This window comes from Marmota flaviventris, chromosome 7, assembly GCF_047511675.1.
Source record: "Marmota flaviventris isolate mMarFla1 chromosome 7, mMarFla1.hap1, whole genome shotgun sequence".
In the NCBI taxonomy this organism is placed as follows: Eukaryota; Metazoa; Chordata; class Mammalia; order Rodentia; family Sciuridae; genus Marmota; species Marmota flaviventris.
In genome coordinates this window covers 15,707,168-15,727,342 of record NC_092504.1, presented here as the reverse complement: position 1 = coordinate 15,727,342, position 20,175 = coordinate 15,707,168, and the positions used below count along the sequence as shown (strand labels likewise).

The 20,175-nt window shown below is 36.2% G+C and overlaps 1 protein-coding gene across 2 annotated transcripts in view; it reads left to right on the top strand.

Moving 5' to 3' along the window:
* Window positions 1-20,175, top strand: part of Kcnip4 (potassium voltage-gated channel interacting protein 4) — a 499,704-nt gene that overhangs the window by 425,519 nt on the left and 54,010 nt on the right. The gene's annotated exons all lie outside the window — the stretch shown is intronic.

Sequence of the window (20,175 nt, the reverse complement as noted above, 5' to 3'; positions counted from 1 at the left end):
TGGATGCTGTATGTCCTGTCCCAGGAGCACACTGTGCTGAAGAGGTTTAAGAGAAAAGAGCCAGAAAAATTGAAGCAGCACGAATACTAGAGGTTTCTTGGAACTTACCCACAGCAGCACAGATAGCGGGTTTCTTGGCTGGCCCATGCCTCTGCGCCTGTCTTTCTTCCAAGCCCAAGGGCATGAGGAGCAACTACAACCATAACAGCTTTCTGGCCCAGCTACACAAAGAACATGTGTTGCTTAAGAAACCATTGGCAAATTATCGATCGATGCTACCAGCAGCCAATTTCTTTGCAGTTTTTCTTAAGATACACTAACCATTTCCATTTTGTTCCAGCATTTTTAATCCCTTTTCCCTTAATACAGTTTTGAAAAAAATTTATTAGCATGCATGGTGAGTGAAATTGTTGTACATCCAGCTGAAATTACATAGACTGAAGTCATTATTACATACGACTTCTAATACATGTGAGTTTCTTTCTTTTTTTTTTTTTTTTTTTTGTGGTACCAGGAATTGAACTCAGGGACCCTCAAAAACTGAGTCAAATCCACAGCCTTATTTTGTATTTTATTTAGAGATAGGGTCTGTCTGAGTGCTTAGCATCTTGCTTTTGCTGAGGCTGGCTTTGAACTCATGATCCTCTTGCCTCAGCCTCCCAAGCCATTGGGATAACAGGCATGTGTCTGGCCCATGTGAGTTTCTTTACTGCGACTCTTTGGGGCTTCTATAGGTCTAATTACCCCTACAATATCTTTTGGGTACTAACCTATGTTAGTACCATGTAATATATGCATATAGTATCTCATATTATCATCACAAAATCCTAACCTAGGCATTACTGTTACCAGAGGTTAAAACATATTTTATGAAGTGATCAAATACCACCCATCATCACTGAGTACTGATTTGGCTTCTTACTGTACAGTCTGCTTGTCCTTGCTGTCCCCAGTGACACCCTTTTCCTCCTGACTTTCAGTGTTCCAGTGTCTACCTGGTTAGTGAGTCCTCTCTCAGCACAGATTTTCTCCTCTCCTGGCCCCTGATATAGAGGTTACTGCAGCCATTCTGGCCACATTCAGTCCCACTTTAGTTTGAATACACTTTTATGACTGTTTTCCTTTGGTTTAGGTCATTGGCTTCCAATCATTCTTAGGATTTCAGGAGTAGCTCCTGATACAGTCCACAAACTCTATACTCAAATCCCAGATGTGCCTCCAGATGACCTCCTCTTTCCTTTAAACATGGAGACAAATTTTCCAAACATCACTTGCATCCCTGCGTATACTTCTGACTGAAATATCAGAAACTCACATGATTGTGGTTTTAAGCAATGAAGAATATAAATCTCTCTCCAAACTACACATTGGAGGAAAGCAGTTCTAGAGATACTGCACTCAATTTTGCAATAGAACCTGATGTCTTCTCATCCTCCATCTTTGGCATTTAGCTTTGATCCTGAGGTTTCCACCTTGTGTTACCAGATGGCTCCCTCAATCCAAGAATTGTGTCTCTATACCACCAAATTCAATGGAAGAAATTTACGTATCACAGAGCATAATAACTCTGTGTCATCATTAGATATTTCCAAAATTAATATGTGTTCTAAACTTGATTATTTTCATATCCCCAAACCAGTCTCTAACACAGAATGTGATAGTCATGCTGTTAAATCCACCTTGGTTCCTCTTCTGTGACTTGTTGAAGAACCAGTCTTCCCTAAGCACACTGCCACACATGAACAAAGTGTATAAATTTGGCCTCTCCAAACTAAGGAATAGGATGTATAGTGGCCACCAGGTGGGAAAACTGTAGTGTCTGATTCACTTCCCTCAGCATTGCTTCGTTCCTTTTCCTGTCACCTCCTTCTCCCTACCCCAAAATGCCATATGGAGTCATCCATCCTCTTCATTGTTCTGGTCTCTTCCTTTCCAAGGCCAATTTCTTCACCTCACCAACCCTCTGGGACCTCTCTGTCTTTCTCTTTGCCCCATCAGGAATGTCTTCTCCAAGTTTTAGCTCCTCTTTCTCCTTTTCTTTGAAATGTGTCCCAATATCCCCTATAAACAATTAATCACAAGAAAAGCAAGCCAAACACAGAATACAGCCTTTCCTTAGCCCTGTGATCTATTCAACTTGCTATTTTAGCTCTGTCTTTCCTTTTAAAAATATCTCCAAAAAACTAAGCAACACTCTGTACTCTCATGTTTCATCCCTCACTCATACAAATCTGTAGCCAAGTCTGCCTGTGCCCCGACCAGTGGAAAGAAAGCAGCGCCATCAAACTTCTGTCTAGTCTAATGGTGTCTTTCAGGATCTGTACTTCTCTGGGAACTTACTTCTATTGGCACCTATAGCTTTGCAAAATTCTGCCTCTGTCCATTCCCAGCCTGCCTGTCAATCTAATTCTCTGACTTCTCTATCTTTATCTCATTCATTGGATATTTTCCAATGGACTGTAATCAACTTGAGAAAACAGATCACATCTTATCCAGCCTTCTTACCAGACTACCAGGTGGTGCAGAGTTGTACCTCAAGCCTTCTTTTATTGCAAGACCTCTTAACTTAGTTTCTTTGATTCTTCTCTCTTCCCTCTCTAAACCATCTTGTTAACAGAGTTAACACATCCTCAAAGTACAATTTTGATCCCATTAATTCTTTATTTAAAAACACAAACTCCTTAGAATACCATTGAAATGCCTTCACAAAGCAACTTAAACTAGTGTTTAAATTGAAGTCTTTTTTACTATCTCATCTCTACACAAATGGATTCAAACTCCCTCCCTCCCTCCCTTTCTCTCTCTCTCTTTCTCTCTCTCACATACACACACATGCACACACTCTCTCTCTCTCTCTCTCTCTCTCTCTCTCTCTCTCACACACACACACACACACACACACACACACATCATCTGCATTAGAATAACCCAAGATACCTGCTTGAAATGGAATTTCTCGGCTTTACTCAAGTCCTGTTTAATCAAAGTCTTAGGATTATTTGGGCTGGTTATGTGTATTTCTAACACACATGTAAGGCAATCCTAGATGCACACTGAAGTCTGAAACCTTGGCCTTATATCATACATGCTAATGATTCAAATAAGTATGAATACTCCTATTTTTTCAATTCCTGTTTACTCTATCCATGTAATTAATTTTGTATTTTTCTCTATGGATCTGGAACAAGGAAGTTTCTAAGATAGGATCAAGGACAGGCACAAGTATCTGTAGGCCAGAGGGATGTATTAAAAAAAAAAAAAAAAAAAAAGCTTTCTCTTTAACAACTTAACTCCCCTGAAGGACAGTTTTGCTTCACTGCTTCAACCATCTTGAGTGGCCCTGGTGGCATCCTTGGTGGCAGCAGCCACAGGTGGACACGTGACCACACCTCAGGTGTGCTGAGCTCATGTCTTTTGCCCACTTCATGTGCTTCAGGTCTCTGTTGAGCTCTCCAAGCCAGCACATGGATGCCCCCCCAACCCTGGAAGTTGTTGTCACTGGAGGGCAGAGAATGCGAACCTCCAGTGAAAATTGACCACAGGAAAATCTAGCCATTTTGTAAAAGCAAAGAGCATCTGTCATCTCAAATACTTGTCAACATGTGCTGTTTCTGTGACAAAGGCAGCCCATCTGGTTTACTTGATGCTGGCTTTCTCTCCATTCTCTTCTCCCAGCTTGAATCCTCTCCCTTCCTCTTGGTCACCATGTGTGTGGGCAAAAATATTAGTAGACTATGACACAATAGGTATAAGCATATTAAAGACAAACTGGTTGTAAAGAGCATCTGGATTAGTTGGGGAGATGGTTAGAATTTCAGATCTGACTGTAGTCATCTTTTCAGATGGACATAGCTCCAGTCCCAGTCTTTCTCTTTCTCACCTTTCTTCCTCCCATTTTTTTTCTCTCTCTTTCTCCTCTCTCTCCACACACACACACACACATACCTATATACGTGTATGTGTAACTATGTCTATATCTACCTCTTTATATATCTCTCCCTCCCTTCCCCCACTTCACTCAACCCATCCATTATCCTTCTGTCTCTGTCTTCCTTTTTCCATTGACTCTGACAAATAAACTCACCAGAATACATTGCCTTTGATATTGTCTCTGACCTGAGGTCACAAAGAAAAGACTCAAAATGAAAATAGAAATCAAATCAGATCCATAAACAGATGCCAGAGGGTACAATAAAATAAAGGACAAAAAGACTGATCCAAGCATCTCATTTTCTCCACAAAATGACTTTCAGTTTGAACAGTGGTTTGCTTTCGCATTCTCTGCCCTCCAGTGACAACAACTATGAGGAAACGTGTTTCAACTGATAAACTGTCTATGCCAGAGCTGGGAGCAGCTGACCGCCCCCCAGCTGCCAAGTTGTTACAGCTGGTCACAGACCCCGTGGGGCTCACCTTGGCCTGAGTCATGCCATATTCACATAGGTCCATGGCGGCGGGAGGAACCAGATTTCTCTGGCGTGGCTTCTGAGTACCTGCTGTAAGCAGCACACCTGCCTGCACCCCAGCAGGAGGGAGTCTTTCTGTGTCTCATTTAAGAGTCAGGGCTGACTTCCAACCTGCTGTGGAGAAGGAAGGAGGGTAAAAGCAGAGTACAGACAGGCAGGGTCCTGAGATGAGCCACAGTTGCCTGCCACCTTCATAGAGCGAGCCAGACTTGGTGAGGTTTCACGTTTTTACCTGTCTGCAGAAAGAAAATTTCATATGAAATGGCAACAGAGTGCTTTTTATTACCTAAACATCACTGATTACAGGAAAGCAGGATATTGTGCTCATTTACTTCCAATGACAGTGATTGAAGTTCATTCTGATGATACAGTTGATGCCCAGAGAGATAGAAAGCATATATTCAAGTCATTAAGAATTTATTTCAGAAGAGGAGGGGGGCGGAGAGAACGAGCACGCAGTCAACAACATCATAACATCGTCAGGGAAATTCCAGAACACAACTGCCTCCACTGTTCACCTTTATAGCTTGTACTGTGTTTTCTCAGAGCATGAAGGTGGATAAGTAGGTCCAAGTGCAATAACAAATATATCGCCCTAATTCTCCACATATTCATCCATCCCAACATGAACTCCTGCCTGCCTGTCATTCACAAGCTCCATGGCACAGGTCACATATGTCATTTCCAGTTCTAGCATTTTTTCAACTAAACAAAATCCCCTAGGCTCGGAGTGACTCCCAAGTCCCAACCATTATAGAGAGTATAGGTGATTATAGCTGTTGAAGTATTTAGGCAACTAGGTAAGTAAATGTGAGTGACTGATAATGACCAGAGATAGACTTGTTGTAGCTTACTGTGGGACAAGTATGGAAGAAAATATGGAAAGTGTGGTTTAAAAGATGTGTCTTCACCCTATCCTTGAGTTAGTGTGTTGAGAATTCTAAGAACAATAACCTATGACCCTAAAGATCTCATCAGCTTTGCTGAGAGAAAGAACACATCAGTCTTAACCAGTTGTGGTAGATATGTGATTCACAGATGATTTAAAAATATAAGTTCAATAGATCATCCAAGAAATGTTTTTCAGGCAGAGGTAGAGGAGAATGAGTGGTTCCAAGTGGTGATCTGTTAACTATTTCCCTCAATTTAATTCTGAATATGGATCTGTCTGATAGGACCCAGAGTATGGTTGATATTTAATCAATATGGGGGAGATTCTCAATCCATCCAACATACATAGCTGCTACTCCTTTAATAAGCAGAAATTATAGGTCTCTTTGGATACTCTACAAGTGGGCCACTTGACCTCTGAGCACCCCATTTAATCATACTAGCTAAATTAGCATAAAATGTGCCAAATCAGGCACAGTTTCTAATAAAATATAAATGATTGTATATCTAGTTAAATAAATGCAAACAATTATTCTTTTAAAGAACAAAGATTAATGAATCTATAGTTTCTTAGGAAAAAAAAACCTATATGCAGTTGCCTCTGATTAAATCATGGCAGAGCTTTTAACAGTACCTACTGACATAAATATCACAGCCGATTCTAATCTCTGATGTATCCTCTGTTGTTTTTGCATTAAGTGAACAGTGGCTCTGTCTCAAATAGCATAACTATGGGCTGGGGATATAGCTCTGTTGATAGAGTACTTGCCTTGCATGTATGCATAAGGCCCTGGGTTCAATTCCCAGCACCCGAAAAATTTTAAAAAGCATATCTCTATAGCCTTCATTTCCTTTGGTTTTACTCCTATGTGTAGCCTTAGCCAAGAACTTTGTGTTTCAATGCTTCCAGTTCCCAATTATGGGCCTTGTCCTCCTATCCATCATGAGAACAGTTATGCATCCAACTGGTTCCAAAAAAGCTCACATTCAGGTGTGCAGCTGGGTATTACCTCAGTATTCAATAGCTACCCCAACCAAAAGGGAAATCCATCAGCTCTTTCCATATCTTAGAGTCTACACTCTAGTCCTGCATCAAGCCAGATTCATAGAAGATCAAGTGCCTGATCCATACTCTAAGGATTCCTGAAAATTACTATTATTGAATTGTATTTGACATTATGTCATCAGGATATATTTAAAGTTGTCATATAAAGTGGCCCTGTGAATCTTGATGTTACCCCTAGCATAGGTAAAGCAGTAGGGTTAGTGATTTCTTTCTGGTCTTAACATCAGGATGGTTGCACCTCTCCTAGGTAACTCTATTTGTTCTTTTATCTCACAAATATTGAGCAATGAGTAAGTGACTACATTTTCTAACAGATAGAAATATTTTCTTCCCTCTTTTCTGAAAATGTGTTCCCAAGTGTCCTAAAACTTTCTAAAATATGTTTTCCATTTTGCCATTTCGTGTTTTCATTTCATGATAACCTTTAAAAATGACCTCATGATATCCTTAGAGAGGGATCAGGAAACTCTTCCTATGAAAGGTCCCTGTAGTAAATATTTTAGACTTTTAGGGGACACATGTGTCTCTGTTGAATGTCTTTTTTTTTTTTTTTTACAAACACTTAGGATTTTAAAAAAACATTTTTAAATTATGGACCTTACAAAAATAGTTGTAGAGTGAATGTGGCTCACAGACTGTCATTTGTCAACATCTCCTGTAGGATTGCCCAATGACTCTCATTTTTGAAAACTGCCATGTAACTGCAGAGTCTTTCCATTTGTTTTTGTCGTAATGCTTGGACTGGTGCTGAGTGGTAGTGTTTGCAATGTTATGGATAAATGTATCTTAACGGATATGATAAATGTATCTTATGATTTTAGCTTATTTTAGGTAGTAAAAGTAAAACATGGTTGTGGAAACAGTTCAAAAGGGCAGTTAATAAATATGATGAGGCCACAAATCAGAGCTCAACATTCGGAGTTTCTGATTTATGGGTTTAGAATTAGGCTTGAGAATTTTCAAGTCTAAGTTTCAGTGGATGTGGATGCTGCTGGTCCAGGGAACATACTCTGAGAACTGTTGGGTTACAGCAATGATGGAAAATACTGAAGAAAACAATGAAGTGGTTTTGGTGCCCTGTAGGTGAGACAACAGATAGAAAAGTTCAGGGCAGAATCTGCAGTTCTGACTCTGTACAGTGCATCACTGAAGTGGAGGAGGTGGGAGGAAGAAGGTGTAAAGCCCAGGTAAAGAGTCACCTTGGGAGATTGTCAGTTATGGCATGATGATGAGGTCTGAAGGGGGGTAAGTAGTAAGAAGGCAAGTAATAGCATTTATGGGTAGGAAGAGATGCTATCTAAGGATGAAGTTTCAGGAGCCACTCTAATATGAGACAGAGGAAATACAGGTGAACGAGAGGGATAATGAAAAGTGGAGAAACAAGGGCTCAGAAGGGAACTAAAGGTGACAGATACTCTGAATGAAAGAATTTAATGACTTTTAAAAATGAGTTCACAAAGAATAGTAAATGGCCTCATTTTTTCTTTTTGAAATAAAGAGATGTGGAATCTAATATGTCTACAAAACCACTTGGCTAATCATTTACTCAAGTGCAACCAAGTGTGTGTGTGTGTTGTATTTCCCATAGAATAAACTGAGTTAAAGTGTAACTAGCTCAAGTGACTGAGTGAAGTCATTGCCATGTCTCAAGAACTTTCTACTTAAATAAAATTTGTCATTAATACTTTGAAAATTATGATGACAAAAAATTAGATAGGGAAATGGATAAGTAAAATACTTATTCATGTGATACAATAAAACACAACTTTAAAAATGTACTAGATCTCTATGTGGATACATTTATAATCCAAAAATATTTAGTGAAAAATAGCAGCTTCAGAATATCTATATGTACCATGATAGAATTCATGCAAAAATCACAAAAGCAAAACGAAATATATTACACATATATATGATAAAATATATATTAGTTCTTTACTAAATGGTATTCTGCCTCCTGATTATTATTTTATTTTGAAACTTTCATTAGAAAGCATGTGTGTAAGCCTGGTATGTTGGTGCACAACTGTAATTCCAACTACTTGGGAAGTTGAGGCAGGAGGATTACAAGTTTGAGGTCAGCCTTGGCAATTTAACAAGACCTTGTCTCAAAATTTAGAAAAAAGAAATAATAAAATGGGTTAGGGATATGGCTCAGTGGCAAAGTTCCCTGGGTTCAATCCTTTCTACCACACACACACACACACAAAATCATGTAATATATACTACTTAGTAATGAAGAATTACCCCACTACTCACTGTTCAGCTTAGGAAAGAGAACATAAGTATGAGTGGCCCTTCTCTCATCATATCCCCATGTAGCTTTGCACAAGACCTAAACACTGCTGTATTTTGTGGCTATTAATTCCAGCACTTTCTTTATTTGCATAATATATTTGCATATGCCAAACTATGTGGGTTTTATCTTTTATGTTTTTTAAATTTCATGTAAGCAGAATCATACAATTTAATTTTGCATGACTTGCATATTTTTGCCTCATGCTTTATTAGTGATATTGATGTACACCTTTACAATGTTATGGGTTGAATTATGCCTCCTGCCTTCCAGCAGAATTCATCTACAGATGAAGATCTAACCCACAGTTACTCATAAATTTATTTGGAAATACAGTCCCTGCCACATAATTAGTTAAGATGAGATTATATTGGAGTATAACCCAATATGATCAGTGTCCTAAAAAAAAAAAAATCTGTGAATATTGAACAGATACAAACAGTGATAAATACCTGTGAAGATAGCCAGGGAGAAGACATCTATAGCCAAACAATGCCTGAAAAAACAGAGGGTAGAGAACCTCCTTATTCCCTAGAGACCTCGGAGGTGTGTGCTCTGCTGACACCTTGCTACTGGACTTCTCTTCTGCTGAACTGTGAGAAAATAAATTTCTGTTATTCTAAGCCACCCAGTTTATGAAATTAGGACAAAGACGTTCATGGAACATTCAATTATTTTTATGGCTGTCTGGTATTCTATTAAATAAACAATCCACAATTTTTTAGTCATGCTCTTGGCAATGAACTTGGAAGTTGTTTCCAATATGTTGTGCCTATAACTTGTGTGACCGTGAAAACTTCTGCACGTATTTCCGAGTGCACACAAGTAAGACTAAATTTAGGATTTTTACTTTGAAAAAAAAAAAGATATTCTGGCTCATGGGATTTTGAACAATTTTACTTGATAAATTAGTTTATGAAGAGAGAGTGGCCTCATACATCCTAGCAATAGGAAGTAAATGTTCCTATTGATCCAAATACTACCCAGTATTGTTATTGTCTGCAATGTTTCATATTTTCTACAAAAATATACAAATTAAATGTGATCTTAAAGAATATACAGCAAACACAACATGTTGGTTACTTCTACAAAAGGAAGATCAGGAATTAGAATTTTGGATAATTAAAAATGAATACAGAAATAAGAAAAGAAGACGTAAGAGAAAGTAAAAAGGAGTGGGAGGGTGGGAGTAAACGAATAGAGAGGGAGGAAGAAGGCAGATATGCAGGTAGGCAGGGTAGGAGGGAGAGAGAAAAAAAGGTAGAGAAGATATTTCACGCTTTCCTAAATTCTATATACAATGGGATTTCTATGTTTCAAGTTCGGAAACACTAGAAAACCAAATATTTGGAAGCATTTTTCTGGATTTTTTTTTTTTTTTTGAGACACCTTGGAATGAGACCTGGGCCTAAACACTGATATTTGTTTTTCATATATACTACACAAATATATCTCAAAGATAATTACATGTATACTCCAAATATTTGTGTGCATGAAACAAAGTGTCATGGTATGGAGTTGTTCACTTTTGGCATTCTTATCTAGAAAGTTTCAGAAGTTCTAGCATTTCAGGTTTTGGGTTTTTGAATCAGCACTATTCAACTTGTATATGGCCTTATGGTTTTGAGGTAACTCCTTCTATATCAAATTTTTTGAGAGTTTTTATCATAAAATGATATTAATTATCATCAACTGCTTTTTGCATTTATTGAGATAACCATGATTTTTGTTATTTAATATAATGTATAGTATTAATATAATGTATAATATAATATTATTTAATATAATGTATAATATTTAATATACATATAAATTATATTAATAATTTATTAATGTATTAAATTATATTAATAATTTAATATAATGTATAATGATTATTTATGGAATCATCCTTGAATCCCTGAAATGAATCATAGCTGAGCAAGGCTTATAATCCTTTAAATGTGGTGTTGAATCCATCTTGTATTGAGGTTTTTTGCATCTCTATTCACCAGGAATATTCATCAAGTGTATTGGGTAGTTATTTTCTTTTTATTATTATTTGTTCTTTTTAGTTATACATGATGGTAAAGTATATTTTGACAAATCTGTACAAACATGCAGTATATCTTTTTCTAATTAGGATCCTAGTTTTGTTACTGTACATGATGTAGAGATTCAGTGTGGTGTATTCATATATGTACATAGAAATATGATGTCAGATTAATTTTTTTAATTTTAATACCTGTTTCATAAACAACTTCTCTATAAGAAAAAAATAAAGAAAAAAAAAATGGTGAGTAATTCTGTAGTTTCTCAGAGCAGTTACTGACCAAATTACTGAGAAAATGGAAAGCAACAAGCAAAAAGGAACAGATGCATTTAGTATGAGGGGCTATCTATGTTATTTTGGGCTCAGAAGTCTTTCTAATCTCTGGGAATAGCCACTTGCCCAAGGTTTTCCAGAAAAAAAATAACAACAATAACAAAAACTGGTTTCAACAAGAGTCTTGTGCTAGTTTTCCAGCAAGGATGTGGGCTAACAACCCAAGCTGACCAATCAGAGCCCATTCTGGAAAATTCTGCAAGTAGGATGGAGAATCTGCCCTTTCACTGGAAAAGGGTTGTTGGTTTATGAGGCTCTGGAACTGTGCTAGTTGTGTTTTCTACCACATGAAGGAAACCTGTCTGCAGTAGGAGAGAATGAAGCCAAATATCAGAAAGCCAAATCTTATCTACGGTGCAGATAAGATTCCTCATAGGTCTGACTTTCATGTCATTTGATCCAGTTGTTTCTGACACCCACCTGCAATGCTGCCCTTCTCATAATTGCTTTGTTCAATAAAAGAATACATTCCCTCTTTCCCAAAGCTATACTAAGTTTTTGACACTAACAACCTGATGGGTTGTGATTAATATTCTCAGTGAAAGCAGAGGGAAAGATAACAAGAGGCGGCATTGAGATCAGAGATGACAAACGACAGTGGGGAAAGAGCTAATAGAAAAGGAGGATGGACGTTCGAGGAAGGAAGAGATGAGTGAAAACAAAGATATGTAAAAATTTCCCTAAGCCATTGATAGATGGGATAATTATAGAAAGGAAAGAACCATATATTCAATGCATTTAATGATTTCTCATTTTGCATGTTTAGCAGATCTATTTACTCATCCATTTATTGACTTAACAGGCCTACAGAGAAGCTGTTGTGTTCTTTATATGAGGAAAATACAGCCTCTGACCTAGAAGTATTCATAATGTGTGCATATATGTTTAGGCATAGAGTGGGAAAGCATGGACATTAATGCTTCTCATTGATTTCCACTGAAGTTATGAAAACAAGACTGCTGTGATAAGGAGTAGGAGAATGTCGGGGATAAGAACTTTGGTTCAAATTTATTACTTACTGCTTATATGATCACAGGAAATTATTGAATCAGTCTGTGCCCCAGTTTCTTCATCTGTTAAGGGGTAAAATAAACAATATTCATATCATGTAATTATTGTGAGGGATAAGATATGGCATGTCAAAAACTTGCGTGGCCACTGGAACATGTTAATTGTTCAATGAAAATTAATTATGATTATTATCACAGACACTGTTTCTCTTAAATTCTTGACCTGCCCCAGCACAGTTACTGGGCATTTTGCTTATTTTATGCCATTGATCATCACAATGACTTTGAGAACTAAGTAATCAGTATTTTAAGTTTATAGATGAGGGTCAGAGAGAATATATACCTTGCTTAGAGTCACACAGCTAGTAACCACCAGAGTGAAAATCAGAAGCTGATTCTGAATGATTCTAGAAGGTCTCCCTTTTCTCATAAAGCAAATTACCTCTGCATCCAATTTTTATTCTGTGTATTTGAAGTAACAAGTAACTGTATTCCAGAGAAAACACCACGTGACGACCATCTGTCAATTTATCTGTTTATCTACCAGAATTTGTTCATACCCTGTCTTTTTAGCTCTCTGAAAAAGCCATAAACTATCTCGTCTTAGACCAACAATTTTTTTTCCCTTGCACAAGAGTGAAGGTTTCTGTGAGCTGAAGTATATTAATTTGCTCTTTCCTGGTAAAATAAGGAAAATCCAGAGTGGGCCAGTGATTTCATTTCCCTTAGATCATAGTATCAGCATAACTGATGGAGCAGACAATCAGCATAACTGATTGTTACAGTTGGGACAAATTAACTAATAGACATCTTCCTGTCTTCTTTCCCATAAATTAAAAAAAAACTTAATTAATTAAATATCCTGGGACACTGTGTTTGGAAATGTCAGGTATGATCATCATTGATTTTCTGGAAAACTATAAGGAAATTTCAATAAACCTGTGGGACAGCCAAAATAATTAGACACAAATTCTATCTTCTTTGGACTTCATCTTTTAGGTGTGGACAATACCTATGGCTTTTCATAAGGCACACCAAGCTATCTAAATAAGCCATAAAACTACATATCCAATATTTTTTTAGTTCTGCCAACTCACAGTATGTCTACTTATCTGCAGTTGATAGTGTTTGGAGAGTACATGACATTATGTTACATTCTGGTATCCTAGTAACATAGGCTTCAGGATATGGTCATGAAATTGTCCATAAAAAACTCACAATAAAGCTTAGAGCCTAGATGATAAGAAGCACTTAATGAATGCTCTCAGAAATAAATGGATAAATGAACAAATGAATTCATGGATATAAAAACTGTTTAAATTTTTGGGTAGAACACAAACTGTTTATTAGTATTCAATTGCTGCATAACAAATTATCACCCATGTGAAGACTAAATGCAACACTCCACTTGCTGACTGGCAGCAGTAGAGTCAAGTCCAGTATGGCTGGGTTCTCTGCTAAGGAAATCCCAATGCTGAATTGCAAGCATGCAGGCTGTTATTTTCTGCATGCTGTTTGGGGAGAACTACTTACAAAAGCATTCCCCTTGGTAGATTTCAGTTCCTTAGGTTGCTTCTTTCCTTGCTGACTTGAAGCCAGGGGCTCCTCTCAGATTCTAGAAGGCATACATTCCTTGCTATAGACCGCCTTCATGGTGAGGCTAGAAATGGTGATTCAGATTACTTGTCTTCCCATTTCTTGCTTCTTCTTCTGCAATCAGAGGAAATTCTCAACTTTGATGAGACACATGTGGTTAGGCCAGGCACACTCAGATAAAAATCCTTATCTTAATGTCAACATGACATTTTCTAATCAGAGAGTTATTTATGGAATTCAGATTCCCAGAGGCTAAGTAGGGGAATGTACACTAAGTAATGGGATGGGAACCATCCCTGAATTCTCTCTATCACCCCACAGAAGCCTCATTACAATGGACTCACAAACACTAACTTTTCTGACATCACCATTTGATAATTCCAGGCATACTTGGAAGACAGTAGGGTTCAAACCCAAGAGATCAGTTTGTTTTCCCTTTATGGTTTTTGAAATATATTTTCTGACCTTGCATCTATGTACTTCTGAAATAGCTTCTCTAGCAAATAGAAAAATCCTATTATCTCCTTTTATTAAATAAGTTAAATGTAGACAAAACTGAACAATATCCTTTTAGAAAAACCCTTTGATACTTGAGACATTTTCAGCTTGTAGCACTGAAATTGAATTTTTACATTCATTGTAAAGGTTGGCAATGGGGGATGTTATTACACAACACACAGAAAGGGCCAGAGGGCTTCTCCTCATAGCTTCCCTGTGAGAGTGAGACTGGTCATCTCATGGCTTAGAGAAACAGAAAACACAGAACTGTTGCTTATTGGAGAATTTTTCACCACACAAAGCACAGATGTTATTATAATAGCTATTTATTGAAGGAGCCCAAAATTCAGATAGTCAACAGATAATGGAAGTTGGTTATTACATCTGTTAATATTTGCAGTACCTGTTTTGTGTACTTTAATGCACTTAAAACCATATTTGGGTCCCTGAACTTATGTGACATTTATTTACTCTGCAACTTAAAGTCTTCAACACAGAAGTGATTATTTTAGTTGATGGAAGTGGTAAAACAAAGTAATAAAAATGCCTTTCTGCTTTTATGCTCAAATATAGACAGATGAACTTTAAAAGGTATTATTGTTAATGCAGGATGAGGGCTTAGGCAAGGTCAGTCTCCTGAATGTTCCCAGTACCCAACAGCCCAACCTGAATATTGAACACACCATTCAGTTTAATCTTCCAGTGTAAACCTGTAAAATATTAGTACCCAAAACTTGAAGTTTAAAAACTAGTCCTAACCCCTTCTAGCTGGGTGGCTGTAGACAAATGATATGCTACTCCAAGATAAAGAATTTTGGGGAATCAAAGAAAATATCAAATTAATAAACAGACATCAAAATTAGATTTTTACTCATTTGAATAAGAAAATATGTTAATAGTAAACTGATAAAATTTATTTTTAGGGAAGTAATGCAAGATCAAAGGAGAAAAATACCTCATACATATTCCAAGTCCTTATTTTAAGCTCTTTACATATATTTATTTGCTAATTTAATTCTTGCTCAGTAGTTGATGTTGGTGCTACTGTTATGCCAACATTATAGATTTTAATAATGTATGTGTATGAGGATAATTCAAAGTTTTATTCGTAGAAATATGCACACTGTTATGGCTTGGTGTGAGGTGTCTCTCAAAATATTGTGTGTGACCATGCAAGAAGATTTAGAGGAGAAACGATCGGGCTGAGAGAACCTTAATCCAATCAGTGAAGGCAGGTATGATGTAGCTAGAAGTGGAAATTAGGGTGTGGCTTTGGGGTATCTAATTTGTATCTGGCAAGTGAAGTCTCTCTCTCTCTGCTTCTGATCATCCTGTGAGCTGCTTCCCTCCGCCACACTCTTCCAACACAATGTTCTGCCTCACCTGGAGCCCCAGGGAATGGAGCAGGCTGTCTTATGGACTGAGACCTCTGAAACTGTGAGCCCCTAAAATAAACTTTTCCTCTTCTAAAAATTTTTCACATCAGGTTTTTCAGTCACAGCAATGAAAAAGTGGACTAAAACACATACACATGTATATATATGCACATCATTTATTTAGAGAACATTAATTAAAAGGCTGATACAATTTTATTTTATAATGTTGGGATCTGGGTCGTTTCTGAATCATCTGGTGAAAAATGAAAAAAAAAAAAAAACCTTCAACAGTACAAGTAAGAAACCATGAAAAAGAGCTGATGTTTATTGGATACTTGAAATAGAAAAGCACTCTAAGGGCTTTCTTAATGTCATATCCTTTAACTTTTTATAGCAGTATTGTTTTGATTTTACCCACAGATCCTCAAAGTTATAGAAGAGGCTATTATAGAGATGGTAAGCAATGATGTAACAATGAATCTGAAAACTTATGAAACTGGTGTGCTGTGTTGAGTACAGTTCAAAAGTTAGAATAAAGATGAATCTTTAAAGGGACTTCAAATTAAAGATACTGACTTGAGTCACTTTGTCAAGAATACAAAAGCTGTGACACAGGGAAAGGCTACATTACTGAAAATAAAATGAGAAATGAGTAAACAACTTCCAAAAAATACAATGTAAACTAGGATATAGTTGCTAAGATTGTTGAATTCAAGTTGCTACATTATTTAATGCTAAGTGCTTCAAACATAGTTTGAAAGTTCTGTACCCACTCATTTTCACTGCTACAGTATGAGTAGTTATTGATGCCTGTTTTCAGAGAAGAGACAATACAGTCCTTTGCCCAAGGTCACATAACTAAGATCTTGCTTCTAGTCTGTCATCCCCAAACAATACGCCCTTTGTTTTGATGATTCAATGATGAACACCAAAATAATTCAGTGTCACCGACTTTTCGACACAAACACTTTACAAGTAACATAAGAAATGTCTCTTCCATTTTTATGCTCTTGCACAGATCATCACAGTCAGCTGGTTAAGTTAAAGCTCATCCTGGTCACCTTTAAGCTGAAAATTGCTGCCAAGGTCCCTTCTACCCGCTCAAATCCAAAAAGGGAACTTTTACGTAGTTACAACCAAATTTCTGCCTTTCCAAGGAGCCCTGTTAACCAAACCAGTCTTAAATCTTCTACAAACTTGTTAACACATTTTCCCCCAGTTTATGAAAGAACATTTTAAGAGAACAAAAACCAGCTACCCTAAGAAACCAGATACCTACTAAGAAAATGTGCAGCCCAGTACTGTTTATTAGATCATATCATATAAAATTTTGCTCTGAATGACTAAAGCACATAGTCCCAACTTATTTAACAATACAACATGAATACATGCACAACTTAGCCAATTTTAGCAAGGCAAATACTCATAAAACCCATACAAAGATCAAGAAATATAATTCTATCAGAATCCAGAAGTTGTTCTTTATGAAATATCTTTCTATCCATCTTGGAGTTATTCAGTGTGATAACTTCAAGGTGATCATTTCTAACTTTGATTTATAATTCAATATCCAACCTATGCATCCCTAGGCAATGTAGTTTACTATTGCCTGTGTTTATTTCTAAGTAGAGTTATACAACAATAACTTATATAATAATGTATAACATTATCAAGTTTATTGATATATGATTGATACTTGATAAACACATCCTTACAGTGTTGGAAGTTGACACATAAATATATCCACCCATGAAATTACCAACAAAATGAAAACAGTGAAAAGCGTCCTTATGCTTTTAACCTTTCCCTGGCCCCTCCTTGCTAATCCTATCTTCAGCCACCACTGACTTGAGATTCTCTCAGTATGGACTAATTTGAATTTTCTAAAATTTTATAAAATTAGAAACAGGATTTTTTAGTCAGACTAATTATTTTAAATGCATACATGTCATTTGCATGTATCATTAGTTTATTTCTTTGCAGTACTGAGTACCATTCCTTTGTATGCATATCCTATAACCTGTTTTCCATTAACTTGCTAGTAAACATTTGAAAACTTTGTATAGACATATGCTATCTTTTTATTTGAGTAAATGTGTACAAGTTCAATGCTGTACCATAGGGTTATTATATGTTTAACTTTTTAAGATATTATCAAACTATATTGTAAAGTGATTTTACTATTTTTAATTTTCTTAGAAATACATAAGAATTTTAGGTGTTCCCCATCTTCACCAATAGTTGTATTATTGAAGTCAAAGTGGGTGAAGCTATAGCGTATTATATTATTGGGCACGTGAATATTTAAGATATCGTGTGTTCTTGATCAAGAATTGATCAAAAGTTCAGCCCTTTGTCATTATAAAAGGGCTACTTTCATTATATAAAGTGTTATTTGTTTTGAGATCTACTTTATCTAACATTAGCTACTTCAAATTCCTTTGACCATTGTTATATTTATAATTTTTCTATCCTTTTACTTTGGATATATTTGTGTCTCTATGTATAAAGTAGACTGGTAGGATGTAGTTTGTTGCTTTTTTATCGATCTGTCAATCTTTGCCTTTTAATTGTGGTGTTTATATGATTGGCATATGAGATGATTACTGATAATTTGGGTTGCTTGTAAATATATCAAGTATTTTTTTCCTACCATTTGCTCTTCTTTCTCTCTTTTTCTTAATTTTTATTAATTTACTAATCTTTATTGTTGAATTCTATCTAATTGTTAGGCCTATAGTTGTATAAGAGTTATCCTGAGAGAACCAATAGCATGTTTACAGATATATATATTCATATATAGAAAAAAATTTTTAAAGGAATTGACAAACAAAACTGCACCTTAGTAAGTTCATTACTAGCAAGGTAGGCTGTTAGACTGGAGACCCAGGGAATACTCTGGAGTTCAAGATCCAAAAGGGTGTTTGCTGACAGAAAGTCCTCTCTCTTTGGGGAAGTCAATGTTTTTCATAAGGCCTTGAATTGATTGAATGATGCCCTCTCTCATTATGGAAAATAGTCAACTTTACTAAACATCTAATGATTTAAAATTTGACCCTATTAAAAAAAAATACCTCCACAGAAACAGATATAATACTGTTTGATCAAATATCAGGTCCTAATACCTCACCAACTTGACACTGAAAATGAACTATCATGTTAAAGCTTTTTCAGGTTATTTTAGTGGATGATTTAGTTTATAGAAAATACCACTAGTTATTCTCTTCATCAAGTGATATGATATTTCTTCACATATATCAATAAAACACCTTATAGTTTTTTTTATAGTGGGTTATTCTTTAAAAAAATTAAATAAAAAGTGTTTTATGTACCCATGTAGTTACCATTCTCTTTGGTCTTCATTATTTCTGTATACGCAGGCTTCTGTGGGCTCATTTTTCTTGTGAATAACTTATTTTAATATTACTTATAGTACAGGTACATCTTTTAGCTTTTGATATATAAAATGTGTTTATTTTGCCCTTGAGTTTTATATATATTTATATATTTCCCTGGATGAAGAATTCTAGTGTGATTTTTTTTCTTCCAATATTTTAAGGATTTTGTTATATTGTCTTCTAACTTGAATTGCTTATTATAAAAAAAATCTGCTCTAATTCTTATATTTGTCACTCTGAACATAATGTGTCTCTTTTTATCTGGCTCCAGAATCTACTTTAAGAGTATCTTCTAGCCGAAGACAAACTCAGCAAATCCTGATGTTTCCTTATTGTCTCCAAATTGTGCTTGCAAAACAGACCGTCTTTCTTTGGCTGATATCTCTCTCCTCCTCCTCTTCCTCCACCACTACCTTCTCCTCCTCCTCTTCCTCCTCCTCCACCTTCTCCACCTCTTACTCCTCTTCCTCCTTCTTCTACCCCCTTCTTCTTTCTTAGACAACTAAAATAAATGTCATTTTCAATATTAACCAATTTGTCACAATCCCTAGGTTCACTGTACACATTGTCTACCCTCCAAGTTACTGCAGATAATTGTTTTTCCAATTTTTCTAGTCATTGTAACAGTTTATTAATGTTTTTTTCAACTTCTGTTAAGAATTTATTGAGCGTTTTCCCAAACTTGATTGTTTCTTTGCTGTTTTTACAGCTTCTACCTGCCTCCTAATTCAAAAGCAAATGTCACATATATTAACTTTTGTTACAATAGCACCTACTTCTAGTTACAAATGTCTATAAAAGTTAACTTTTGCTGTGTAATGAACTCTCTCAATATTTAGTGCTAAATACGATTTTGTGAATCATCTACATAGTTCCACTCTTGACAGCTCAGCCATATCATGTATGGTCCTTGTTTTCCTTCAGTGTTCTCTATGAGATGCTGAAGTCCTTCATGTTGTACTGTTCCAGGACTGATACCATTATCTATATTCTTACCACTGAATCTGGTTCCTGTGTGTTCTCTGTTCATCCTCCACAACACACTACAATGATGACCTAGACAACATCCAGCTTCTTTTGGTGGGAAGAATAATTGCTGATTGGGATCTGAGGTAGTCCCCATGAAACAGAAGAAAAGCAAACATTATATGTTCTGGAAAATATTTTCAACATTTTTTCTGAGGTATTCAGGGTTCTATATTTCAGATGACAT